This window comes from Eucyclogobius newberryi, unplaced genomic scaffold (assembly GCF_026437365.1).
Source record: "Eucyclogobius newberryi isolate DKJ021-1_F unplaced genomic scaffold, fEucNew1.0.hap1 SCAF_14, whole genome shotgun sequence".
Lineage (NCBI taxonomy): Eukaryota > Metazoa > Chordata > Actinopteri > Gobiiformes > Gobiidae > Eucyclogobius > Eucyclogobius newberryi.
This window is the reverse complement of record NW_027315768.1, coordinates 28,855,999-28,870,975: the sequence shown is the minus strand read 5'-3', so window position 1 is coordinate 28,870,975 and position 14,977 is coordinate 28,855,999.

Genomic DNA, 14,977 nt, shown 5'->3' with positions numbered 1-14,977 from the left:
ATAAATGTATATGGGACATTGTAATTCAAGGGCTGTTTTCTCAAAATTAATTTCCAACCCCTTTATGATCAGACATTAAAGTTTCACCTACACACACCAAACTTTACACGCTTGAACTGAACAAGAGTTTAATCAATCGTACAGAAGGTTTTGTTCATATCTAATTAAAAGCCTGATTTATTCAAGTTTAACTACATAAAAACACACAAAATTTGAATTTTACACTCATTTTAAGTCAGATCTACTCAAATACTACATAATTTAAACAAAATCCCCTATATGCTATTTTGTGGGTTATGTCAACAAAATGAAGCAGGAAATTTAAACAATTTATCAAATTTGGATTCCCCAAATATTGGCGATTTGCACGTATAAAATACTTAATTTTAATGGAAAAACGTTATATATAAAAACAACATTACACATTAAGAAAAACAGGAAGCTTCTTATACATTAAGAAGCTTCCTGTTTTTCAGTGTCATGTTTTGAATTAGTCATTGCTAAGACAACGATGACTTTGACATCACTCTAAAACACATGAACATATGCATAATCCAAGACGTGTTATTAAGTGTTAAGTTCTGCAAAGTCCCGATCAGCAAACCTGTCCCAAAGGCCTAAATGCAACACATGTGTTGTTCCTGAACCCAACAGCCATCCTAACCTTACCCTGGTGTAAAGCTGCTGGTCGTGTGGCATTACTGTGACTGGAAAACAAATCGAGCAGCCGAGACTTGTGGGTCAGAGGGCGACGGGGTCAGATGAAGTTAAGGCTATAGTTAAATGTAATCAATAACAAACATGGAGACATACGGCTGAAAACTATACCATTATAGGAGACAAACAACAATCTCTTTGCTCCTGTTCATGGGAAGAAAATAAAGAAAAATGAATTAAATGTGAAAAGATTAATCTAAATAAAAAATGAAATAATTTTTACTGTAAAATAACATTGAAATGGTCAGAAATCAAGAAACAAACTGGCCTGAACCTTTTAAAATACATGTAAAATCACATGTTTCTGTTTGAATGGGTTGGTTCTTTTAATTTGAAGCCGACTAATTTCACTTCCCCATTAATTTGTGTGAAATCCAATATTATCTAAGCAAGAACTACTTTTCAGTTGTTGTCATTCTTTTCAGAATGTGGAGCTATTAATGCTTATACCACTCAGCACTCAGCTCAACATCAGCCTTGAAAACAATATTATTCCTCCCTTTATAACCCTGTTTTAGCAGAGGTAAAGTTAGTCAGTGTTTTCCCTCAGTCTGGCTCATGTCTAGCAGCACGTTATTTAGGAAACGCTATGTTCTACGACGCTTTAGTCTTTTCACTTTCACCCTCCACAATGTGTTTGAAACCGGCCGTAAATGCACCGATGGTAATGAATCGCCTGAGGTGAGCCTGGTGACACGTGGTCAGCACCAAATGTTCTCACTTCCTCCTCTTACAGGCCGCAACAACAGCACTTCACATTTGTGTATTGTCAGGGAAAGTTAAATAAAAAAAACACCAGAAACCCCCGATAAAATAATATAAGATAAGCCTTTATTTGTCCCAGCAATGAGGAAATTCCACTCTTGCAACACAAAGTAGGCACAGAAGTAAATAATAACGAAGCAGATAACTTATAAAAACTTATAAAAACACTCTTAACACTCTTATACAAAACCTCTTATACTCTTAATAAAAAGTAGAAAATAATAATAACAATAGTAACACTCTTATTTACAGCTGTTTTATGGACAGAGAATATTGCACCAAATAGTATTGCACATGATTATGACAGTATTGCACATGGTTATGACAGTATTGCACATGATTATGACAGTATTGCACATGAATATGACAGTATTGCACATGAATATGACCGTATTGCACATGAATATTACAGTATTGCACATGAATATGACAGTATTGCACATGAATATGACAGTATTGCACATGAATATGACCGGATTGCACATGAATATTACAGTATTGCACATGAATATGACAGTATTGCACATGATTATGTCAGTATTGCACATAAATATGACAATATTACACATGAATATGACAGTATTGCACATGATTATGACAGTATTGCACATGATTATGTCAGTATTGCACATGATTATGTCAGTATTGCACATGATTATGACAGTGTTGCACATGAATATGACAGTATTGCACAAGATTATGACAGTATTGCACATGAATATGACAGTATTGCACATGACAGTATTGCACATTAATATGACAATATTGCACATGACTATGACAGTATTGCCATGAATATAACAGTATTGCACATGATTATGACAGTATTGCACATGATTATGACAGTATTGCACATGAATATGACAGTATTGCACATGAATATGACAATATTGCACATGAATGACAGTATTGCACATGATTATGACAGTATTGCACATGAATATGACAATATTGCACATGAATGACAGTATTGCACATGATTATGACAGTATTGCACATGATTATGACAGTATTGCACATGATTATGAAGATGAATGACACATGTTCAGGGCTAACAGTGCATTCATTAACTAAAACAATAAGTTGTATTAGAACAAAGAACATAAGCAACATCAGAGAAGCTGTTTCGATTTCTATTTTCTTATTTCACGCTAAATTATTTGTATTTATTAAGTTTTTTTTTTTCAACCTTTGGACATGTTTTATTTTATTTTTTGACACATTTTCTACAAGACGAGACAAGACACAAGATTGAGTCCAAAAGATTTTGCCCAATTTATGTTTTATGTTTTTTTGGTCAATTTCAGCCTCACAATTGTTTTATTTTTATTCCATTTGTTGACATCCATTAATGCAATTCATCCTCAAAAGTAGCTTATGTTTACCTTGACATGTTTTGCCTCTGCCACGCCCCCTGCTGCCCGGTGGTCTCTGGAGGGGCGTGTCCCAGACGTGTGGGAGCATGAAAGCTCCTTCGTCTCGGTTCATGGTTCGTGTGCCTCGTATCCTGTCATCTTTTGCCTCCCGTGTCCAGTGTTTGTACTCATGTTATAATTATTTTTGAGTTATCCCAATCCATCTCCCGTTTGCAGTGTTCTGATACGGCCGATTGGAGGTTTTCCTGATGTGCTCTCTCCATTTCTGCCCTTGTTAGTCTTGTAGTAGTTTCTTTTTATCATTCGTTCTGATTTTCCTTTTTCCTTGCACTGCAGTTCTTCCCTGTTTCTCAGCTGTATGATTTATTGCATAGTTCGTTGCATTTCTACGAGCTCTTAAAGTCGATGTTTTGTTTTTTCATGGCTCTTTGTATTATTTAAATAAAACTCATTGTCCAGTCCTGCCCGATTCTCCATTTTTTTTGGTTCATTTTTAAGATTGTTTGAGGGGGTTTTTTGCCCGTTTTTTGGACAACAGCTTCTCAAAAAAATAACAGTGCTTAGTCCTTTAAACACAATCTCAAAGACAATTGTCCACATCATTTCTTAAAGAGGCCCCGTGTAACTTTTCTGGGCGGGGCTGTGCTAGCGGTTTGTCTCCATGGAGATGTTATTACTTTCCATTATCCTGCATTAAACTGATCTATCTAGCAATTTATCCATTACTGGTGTGTTTATTGCTCAAAAATACATGAAAAACAAGCATTTTCACTGTGAGCCAGAGTCACCTCTCCACAGATCTGCCTTGGCCTGGTAGTGTCATTACTTTAAGTGTAATGCTATACTGTGGAACATAAGGAAAGCTATATCATCACCATTGAGGCACGCAAATGTCCTAAATGACAACGAGCGCCTTGAAACAATGGCAAATCATTTAGCTCAAAAGTCAGAAACACTTTGTTGAAGTTGAATATTTCTTCAGACCAATAACTAAACAAAACCTAAACTAAAAAGTCAAATCTACTCCCAACAAAATCTGAATTCAAGTAAACTCATATTCATTTTTCCAGCGTAACCCACTGTTGAGCTTGAGTTTGTAAACCCCACAGCCTGAACAACCAAACACTGATATTTCAAAATAAGAGGCTGTTTGCTTTCGTAGCACAACTGCTTAGTCTGCGGATCGACTTTTCAATTAAAACGAGCTTACGGGAGCACAACCCGCTGCGCGTTTCGGATTTTGCAGTTTGTGTCATATATCTGCAAAAACATGTGTGTGTGGCGGAGAGTCAGAGGTTTGTACACGTGAAACCGATGAAACCGCTGAGAACGTAAAGATAAGATCACGTCGTAACTATAGATTTATACTGTATGTCTGTTTTTTCAGCAGAATTCCAGAGTGTAAATGATGCTTATTGCTCGAGTCAGTGGCGTGACTGAATCTAGACACGGAGAAGGCATTTATTATGACAGATATAAACAAACTAACTTCGACTAACAGAAAGTAAACTGACGTTCCCTTTACATGACATCGTATCAAAGGCTTCAACTCCAAAGTCACATTTTTTTCTGCATAAAATAACCTAGAGGGAAATATAAAATCAACCAAGTAATGCTTTTTCTACGACCTACTTGGTTCCACTATGTTCCAAGAAAGTAAAAGCAATATCTAAAATGTGACATGAAGCACAGACAATAGCAAAATATTGTAAGACAAACGTTACTTACAAATACTGTTATTCAATTGAAAGTACAAAGTCGTGGTCCACTGAAATGACTGATATTGTGATGTAAGTTTTTGGGGAAACTACTACTCAAGAAAGTACCGTATTTTCTGGACTATAAGTCATAGTTTTGGCCGGGGTGCGACTTATACTTATATTTATACTTATATACTTATACTCCGGAGCGACTTATATGTGACATTATTTGTTATTTTCACACTTGCAACTGCATTTCATACTCCAGTGCAACTTATATATACTTTTTTTCTTCTCTATTATGTATTTATATATGTGTAAATGATGCGTATTGCTCAAGTCGGTGGCGTGACTGAATCTAGACACGGAGAAGGCATTTATTATGACAGATATGAACAAACTAACTTCTTCTATCGAGCACTTTGAATGACTTTGTGAATTATGCTCTATAAATAAACATAATTACCTTGAACGATGTCTGTCTGTCCCTATACAACGTGAATGCATTAATGACAATACATTTCCATAGGTGGTGTTGATAATGACAAGTCCCCAGTATGAACCACTGTAAAAACCCACCTTGACCAATATTTCCCTCCTGCTGAGTGGCACTTTTCCGTGTGGTAAAACAGAAAACAGTTGTCTTTCCAAGGAAAACACAGATGGTGATGGTCAGTGAGCTGGACATGACACAATGAGACGTTTCCTGTCTCTGTGTAATAACCTGATTCACTTTAATGCAGTGTGTTTTCCAGCACGTCCCCACTGGACATGAAGAGACACCGAGAGGCAACAAAAGCCACAGTAATGTGTGTTTTAGTTCATGAATGTGTGTTTTAATCATTGTTCAAAACTGACATAAGAATGTCATCGTCTGAGATGAAGTATTTTGCTCTCTCTGCTACTTTAATAATTCATAATTTTGTATTACTTTGTTAACATATTATAGTTTGTTAACATATTGAGTCCAAATCATTTCCCTCATGGATCAATAAAGTTATTCTAAGTCTAGTCCAAGCCTAAAGTCTAAAAAATCCAATAGTATGTGTAAAAAAGAAAAGAAAAAAGTATTGCACTAAAAAACTGCGTCCATACATTGAGCGAGCAACTGAAGTATATTTCCAACTTTCTATTACCGTATTTTCCGGACTATAAGTCGCACCTTTTTTTCATAGTTTAGGCCGGAGTGCGACTAATACTTATATTTATATTTATATACTTATACTTATTCTTGACTTATATGTGATATTATTTGTTATTTTCACACTAGTAACCGCATTTTATACTCCAGTGAGACTTATATATGTTTTTTCTTCTCTATTATGCATTTTTTGGCTGGTGCGACTTATACTCCAGTGCGACTTATTGTCAGAAAAATACGGTACTATGATGTTCCGCCTGCAAAAAGTTACGTACTGTTGCTTTAAAGCTGCACTATACCGTTTCTGCTGGAGGATCTGCCCCCTTCAAGTCTCCATGGAGATGTCATTTCCTTCCCTCTGACGTGTGCCAAACGTTATCTCGCATTCATTCAACACAAGTGGTGTTATCATTTGCACCTCTTCACAGATCCGACCTGTAACTGAGTCTGCTTGCACATAATAGTATTTGAATACCACCAGGAAAGTGACATAGCACACCTTTGATGAAACATGCTCTGAAAAGGGGGTGAATTGTGCATGGGATAAGCTCCGGCCGGACGTCCAGACACAGCACACCGCTCATCGCTGACACATGCGGCGTTATCCGGCGTTTGCAGTAACACAGTGACTTAGCCGCGTCTGAGCAGGTACACGAACTGCAGTCTCGCCTTCATAGACATAGACGACGCATAAACTGTATTGCCTGATCCGCCAGCCCCGCCCACATTCTGTTTGAATGCGTAAGGGTCTGGAATCGGAGTCAGAGCCAATGAAATCGTCGGCCATCCATTTACCGACCAATCCCAGTCGGAGGTTTTTAACGCGTCACACTGAGATACGGAAGTAGCTCTTCATCCCCCGTTCCAAAACATTCAAGATGGCGGACCCGGCTCGTGACCCGGCCCGTGACCCGGCTCGTGACCCGACTCATGACCCGGCTCTTGACCCGGCTCGTGACCCGGCTCGTGACCCGGCTCGTGACCCGGCTCGTGACCCGGCTCGTGACCCGGCTCGTGACAGAGTGTTTACTTCTGCTCTCGCTTCGGTTTGAACAATCAGGAAAGTCCGCTCTACTCGCCGTGATGAACGTGCGTTAGATGCGGTTATACGAAGGGCGTCATCGCGATTCAGGAGACATTTTCTGCGTTCAGGACGGATAACGCGGAACACGCCTTGTTGACACGGGCTACGTAATATCCGGTTAAGCGCGTCGCGTTTTTTGAGTCACTTCTGGGGTTATGTGATTGGTTCTGTCTCTGCTCTAAACTCCGCCCTAGAAATTGAAACGCAGCGGTCGAGCCCCAGACCCTCACACAGTTTTGATAAGAAGTTTGCCAAAACGTGTTGGGAACGGCTGGTCAGGCAATGAACTTTAGTCAACGGACTGTAAGTTTGGAGTTTAGGGTCTAATCACTGCATCTCCCTTGACTCTGACCTCATCTCCCCGAGGAGCATGAGCTGGAGGAGAGAAGAGGGGGAAACCGGGGGAGGGGAAGCTGAGATGGGAGACCAGATTACTAAATTATTTGTTGATTTTGGCTTACATTTAAGAGTCACTCGGATTAAAAAAAGATATAGTATGGTGTAATTCAGCTCCTTTACACCTTGCAGCGGCGTAAAACCATGAAACTTTATTGTGAGATTTGTAAAGCAGTGTTTTCTGGACTTGAAGCGTTGAGGTGAATATATTTAAATCCCTCAAGCGCGGAAATGCTCAACTGGGAGATGCAAAAGTTGAGTAAAGTCATAAATTTCTTCACGGTGCTAGATTACATGGCTTCTGATTACACCTGTGTCTGATGCCGTGTTTTTCCCGACAAAATGAGTGGATTGTTTCACTTTCTCGGCTCATAGAAAGCGAGTTTGGATCGTTTTTCAGCAAATCAACAGGCTAAACCTTGTACCAAAAGTTATAGTCCAGCCTCACAGAGAAATGCACCTGAGGGATTACGTCATAGATTTTATGATCTTTGTGAGCTGATTAACGCAAACTCTGGCGCGTTTCTAGAGAACTACACTTAATTTGTGAAGATGTGATAAAGCAAACACACACACACAAGAAAAACCTTTGCGCACCCAAAAAAAAGCATGTGTGGGAAATGAAAATGTTTATGGTAGAAAATGTTCATTGACTATGTTTACATGCGCACGAATAACCCGGTTATGACAGTATTCTGGATATAGTGTTTACATGCGCTCAGAGAGAGGTATCTGAATATCAGAGATGATGTATCTGAATATTCTGGTAACTATGGCAACAATGGCACAGATATGGCGAGGAGATAAACATGCTAGCAACTTTGCTAACTTACGGCTTTTTAGCACACAAGATACATTTAAATGAGAACAGGAGGCTGCAAAGCGCAATCGCAACTTCAGGACATACCGTATTTTCCGGACTATAAGTCTTTTTTCATAGTTTTGGCCGGGGTGCGACTTATATTTATACTTATATACTTATACTCCGGAGTGACTTAAATGTGACATTATTTGTTATTTTCACACTTGCAACCGCATTTCATACTCCAGTGCGACTTATATATGTTTTTTCTTCTCTATTATGCATTTTTTGGCTGGTGCGACTTATACTCCAGTGCAACTTATAGTCCGGAAAATACGGTACGTTTTTAACCGTGGAAAAATGAGTCCCACAGGGTCAGTTCAGTCTGAGAGCAGCCCAGGCCGCCGCAGAAGTTAGTTAGCTGCTCAAAGATAAATGTATTGTACAGTAGACAACTGAAATGATGATAAAATTATACAAATCTAAAAAAAACTTTGACGACGTGTCGACGTGTCACAGTACTCCGGATACTGTGTTGATACTGTGTTGACGTGTCACAGTACTCAGGATACTGTGTCGACGTGTCACAGTACTCCGGATACTGTGTCGACGTGTCACAGTACTCCGGATACTGTGTCGACGTGTCACAGTACTCCGGATACTGTGTCGACGTGTCACAGTACTCCGGATACTGTGTCGACGTGTCACAGTACTCCGGATACTGTGTCGACGTGTCACAGTACTCCGGATACTGTGTCGACGTGTCACAGTACTCCGGATACTGTGTAGACGTGTCACAGTACTCCGGATACTGTGTCGACGTGTCACAGTACTCCGGATACTGTGTAGACGTGTCACAGTACTCCGGATACTGTGTCGACGTGTCACAGTACTCCGGATACTGTGTCGACGTGTCACAGTACTCCGGATACTGTGTAGACGTGTCACAGTACTCCGGATACTGTGTCGACGTGTCACAGTACTCCGGATACTGTGTAGACGTGTCACAGTACTCCGGATACTGTGTAGACGTGTCACAGTACTCCGGATACTGTGTCGACGTGTCACAGTACTCCGGATACTGTGTCGACGTGTCACAGTACTCCGGATACTGTGTAGACGTGTCACAGTACTCCGGATACTGTGTCGACGTGTCACAGTACTGCGGATACTGTGTCGACGTGTCACAGTACTCCGGATACTGTGTCGACGTGTCACAGTACTCCGGATACTGTGTCGACGTGTCACAGTACTCAGGATACTGTGTCGACGTGTCACAGTACTCCGGATACTGTATCGACGTGTCACAGTACTCCGGATACTGTGTCGACGTGTCACAGTACTCCGGATACTGTGTCGACGTGTCACAGTACTCCGGATACTGTGTCGACGTGTCACAGTACTCCGGATACTGTGTCGACGTGTCACAGTACTCCGGATACTGTGTCGACGTGTCACAGTACTCCGGATACTGTGTCGACGTGTCACAGTACTCCGGATACTGTGTCGACGTGTCACAGTACTCCGGATACTGTGTCGACGTGTCACAGTACTCCGGATACTGTGTCGACGTGTCACAGTACTCCGGATACTGTGTCGACGTGTCACAGTACTCCGGATACTGTGTCGACGTGTCACAGTACTCCGGATACTGTGTAGACGTGTCACAGTACTCCGGATACTGTGTCGACGTGTCACAGTACTCCGGATACTGTGTAGACGTGTCACAGTACTCCGGATACTGTGTCGACGTGTCACAGTACTCCGGATACTGTGTCGACGTGTCACAGTACTCCGGATACTGTGTCGACGTGTCACAGTACTGCGGATACTGTGTCGACGTGTCACAGTACTCCGGATACTGTGTCGACGTGTCACAGTACTGCGGATACTGTGTCGACGTGTCACAGTACTCCGGATACTGTGTCGACGTGTCACAGTACTCCGGATACTGTGTCGACGTGTCACAGTACTCCGGATACTGTGTCGACGTGTCACAGTACTCCGGATACTGTATCGACGTGTCACAGTACTCCGGATACTGTGTCGACGTGTCACAGTACTCCGGATACTGTGTCGACGTGTCACAGTACTCCGGATACTGTGTCGACGTGTCACAGTACTCCGGATACTGTGTCGACGTGTCACAGTACTCCGGATACTGTGTCGACGTGTCACAGTACTCCGGATACTGTGTCGACGTGTCACAGTACTCCGGATACTGTGTCGACGTGTCACAGTACTCCGGATACTGTGTCGACGTGTCACAGTACTCCGGATACTGTGTCGACGTGTCACAGTACTCCGGATACTGTGTCGACGTGTCACAGTACTCCGGATACTGTGTCGACGTGTCACAGTACTCCGGATACTGTGTCGACAGTACTCCGGATACTGTGTCGACGTGTCACAGTACTCCGGATACTGTGTCGACGTGTCACAGTACTCCGGATACTATGTCGACGTGTCACAGTACTCCGGATACTGTGTTGACGTGTCACAGTACTCCGGATACTGTGTTGATACTGTGTTGACGTGTCACAGTACTCTGGATACTGTGTTGATACTGTGTTGACGTGTCACAGTACTCCGGATACTGTGTTGATACTGTGTTGACGTGTCACAGTACTCCGGATACTGTGTTGACGTGTCACAGTACTCCGGATACTGTGTTGATACTGTGTTGACGTGTCACAGTACTCCGGATACTGTGTTGACGTGTCACAGTACTCCGGATACTGTGTTGACGTGTCACAGTACTCCGGATACAGTGTTGATACTGTGTCGACGTGTCACAGTACTCCGGATACTGTGTTGACGTGTCACAGTACTCCGGATACTGTGTTGACGTGTCACAGTACTCCGGATACAGTGTTGATACTGTGTCGACGTGTCACAGTACTCCGGATACAGTGTTGATACTGTGTCGACGTGTCACAGTACTCTGGAGAATAATCCGATTTCTCATAACCAGGCTACCGTCATAAGCAGGTTATTGAAATCAGGATATGAGCATTTATGAATGGATACGTGTACCAATGAAATGTCTTTTTATTTATTTATTATTTCCCCCCTTTTTTCTGATGCCACGCCCTTATTCTCAACTTTTGCTCCGAAAACTTAAGCCTCACCAAGTCTAGTTATTATTATTGTTATTATTGTTATTATTATTTTCTATTTCCTGTATCATTTGTTTTGCTTTTTTTTTTGTTCTTTTTTTTTTTTTTTTACCCCCTCTTCTGGTGTAATAAATGCTGTTAAGTTTGTGTATGTTTTATGTTCTGATGAAAAATAAAATAGTAAAAAAAGAAATCAGGATATGGTGTTTCCGTGGACACACACAAAACCAGGATGCTGGGAAAAAAGTCTCTTACTCAAATCTGTTCTTCTCCTTTTGCTGTTTTTAGCTCAAATATCTCGAAAGTATCACTACAAACTCTTTCACTTTCATGCAAAGTACAGTTAACAGAATCTTCTTTCAATACAGCAGAAACGGTACGTCATACTTGGCCCTCTTTTGGGGAGAGTTATGCAACAGAAACTTGGACGAAGTTGAGAAGTTGCAAATCCCCCCACACCAAATGTTAGCGATATTTCAACACTTTGGCCTTTGTGCAAATGTTCAGATATCAATTTCCCACGATTTCACTTCTACAGACACACACGGTCCATCACAAGAAGAATGCAAAATGAAACGCGTGCATTGAATACCGAGACGCTACGGGAATGAATGTACGCGATTGTTCAGCGGAGGAGTCGTTTTGGGCGAGAAATGCAGGTCATTTAGTCGAGGAAGGGGATTTGCAGCTGTGACCTCGATTCTCGTTTTGATGTATTTCTTAAGAGCACGGGATTTTTTGAGTCTTAAATGATTTATAAATATGAGACAAAAGGAGCAGACTTGAGGAGATGAGAGTTTAAAGCTCACGATGCTGCGAGCGCAAACCCTGCACTGCACGGTACGAGATAACGGAGCCATTTGCTGCACAGAGTAAAGTTAGATTTGAAAAAGGAAAAGAAAAAAAAGATCACATCATTGCGCTTGTAATTTTATGCAAGTCAAAAACGTGACTCAAAACACTAATTTGCCGGAGAAAATTGGCGATACAGGAATCGATGTTGTGTTTACATGCAGCAGCATCACTGGTTCATGCAGCGTAATCTATGACGTGTGAGGATCTACTTTTTCTCACTTTCTGATGTTTAAACAATGATAAAATTGTATTAATAGCGACGTGTTGTGGACTGGGTGTCATTTCGGTCACATGGCTGAGAACGCTGCAGTTCAACTTTTTTCATGGTTTTTAGTCACGTGACTTATTTGTTTTTCTTTGTTTTTTGATATTTTTCAACCAAAAAACATAATAATAATAATAATATAGAGTTAGATCATATTAAGTCCAAAACAACGTTTGTTTTAAATAACGTTAAATAATGTTTTTTAAGATGTCGCCATTTTGAAGACTTCCCCGTACGTTGTTGCCTATCGCCGCCGTCGCCTATCGCCGCCGTCGCCTATCGCCGCCGTCGCCTATCGCCGCCGTCGCCTATCGCCGCCGTCGCCGCCGTCGCCTATCGCCGCCGTCGCCTATCGCCGCCGTCGCCTATCGCCGCCGTCGCCTATCGCCGCCGACGCCTATCGCCGCCGACGCCTATCGCCGCCGACGCCTATCGCCGCCGTCGCCTATCGCCGCCGTCGCCTATCGCCGCCGTCGCCTATCGCCGCCGTCGCCGCCGTCGCCTATCGCCGCCGTCGCCTATCGCCGCCGTCGCCTATCGCCGCCGTCGCCTATCGCCGCCGATGCCTATCGCCGCCGACGCCTATCGCCGCCGATGCCTATCGCCGCCGACGCCTATCGCCGCCGACGCCTATCGCCGCCGTCGCCTATCGCCGCCGTCGCCTATCGCCGCCGTCGCCTATCGCCGCCGTCGCCTATCGCCGCCGTCGCCTATCGCCGCCGATGCCTATCGCCGCCGACGCCTATCGCCGCCGACGCCTATCGCCGCCGTCGCCTATCGCCGCCGTCGCCTATCGCCGCCGTCGCCTATCGCCGCCGTCGCCTATCGCCGCTGTTAGTTAGTCATGAAAAACAGCGTATTAAACTAAAAACTTGGCTACTTCAAGAAAACGTGTACAGCGGCAAGTCATTGATGCCACTTAAAAGCAGCCCAAAGTTGCCACAACAAACTGTTATGTACACGCTTCCTCGTCCACAAGCACTCCGCACGCCGGACAAGTGCTCAACGCATTCAAGAGGCCTTTGTGTGAGGGTGAGGGACTGTCTGATCCTTTAACCTATAACACCCGGACAGGTGGAAATGAGGAATCTGCTCCTGACGCTCTGGTCGGCTGTTGCGGCGGTTATCGTAACACAAACGTCGCGCTGACACCACAAACAAGAAGAGCGCAGCAGCTTAAAAATCGCTTGCGAGGATGCAAACTCGGGTCACACCTTCCCAAAGTCGGGGAGAAGCAAATCGGGGACCTAAATTGGGGCCTAATTATGTGTGTTTTAAATCTATCATTGTCTTTCCCTCGCCCAAACAACACAGCCTCGATAAACATATTATAAGTCCAAACGTCTCATCTCTTCCTACATCACTGTCTTGCCTTGTCATTGTGGATTGTTCATATGCATTTTTTGGCTTCAACTGAAATTTTCTTGGGTAATTTCCGTCACCCTCGTCATCATGAGAATACAACCGTTTGTCTGAAACTCCACTCAGGTTCGCTTGAATGAACATGACTTTGTTTTGAAATCTCCAACGTCCTCAACATCAAATCCTTGGTCTGTGTTAAAGGTCGTTAATTAACTCCAATGAAGCAGATCTTCTCTCCCTCTGGCTCCAGTGACCAACCGACGTCAGGTTTAGTCCTGGTTTAGTCCAACTTTAGTCCATCTTTAGTTCATCTTTAGTCCAGCTTTTGTCCAGCTTTTGTCCAGTTTGAGTCCAGTTTTAGTCCAGTTTTATTCCAGCTTTAGTGGAGCTTTCGTCCAGTTTTAGTCCAGTTTTAGTCCAGTTTGAGTCCAGTTTTAGTCCAGTTTTATTCCAGCTTTCGTCCAGTTTTAGTCCAGCTTTAGTCCAGTTTTAGTACAGTTTTATTCCAGCTTTCGTCCAGTTTTAGTCCAGCTTTAGTCCAGCTTTAGTACAGTTTTAGTACAGCTTTAGTTCTGCTTTAGTCCAGTTTTATTCCAGTTTTAGTACAGCTTTAGTTCTGCTTTAGTCCAGTTTAAGTCCAGTTTAAGTCCAGTTTTAGTCCAGTTTTGGTCCAGCTTTAGTCCAGTTTTAGTCCAGTTTTAGTCCAGTTTGAGTCCAGTTTGAGTCCAGCTTTAGTCCAGTTTTAGTACAGTTTTAGTACAGTTTTAGTCCAGCTTTAGTCCAGCTTTAGTCCAGTTTTAGTCCAGTTTTAGTCCAGTTTTAGTCCAGCTTTAGTCCAGTTCACATTCACTTCTCTGTATGTAATTATTGCAAGTTTTTAGACAGTTTTTAGTCTATAATATCTAGTCAAATGGGTTAGGGTTAGACAGAAGAGGTCAGAGGTCAATAGTAAATGAAGGTATATATTATCAAACAATTGAGCTTAATTATTTCACATTTCACATTGTGCCAACATTACCACCCACAAGAATGAAATCATCAGAGGCAATATTCTTTATTCTAGTCCATATGTGATTAACAATGACATCTTTTCTACTGTGACATTTTGTGCCTTTGTGGAGGTCTGAGCTCTCCAACGTTTCTACTAAACACAATTGTACAGTGAAAGCAAAATTCAACCATAAACCACCGAAATCTCTCGCTTTCCACGTACAATTCCCACTTTAAAAGCTAATTCTGCGACCGAAAGAGCGCTTCACGTTAATACGCAGTGGTTAAATGAGCTCGACAGTGGATCCATAATCGCTCTAAGATGGGATTTCCTGCTTCAGAGTCATTGGAGCTCATCACAGCGAAGCAGTAGCCCAGGTTTGGACAACCGCAAAGGGGATGTTT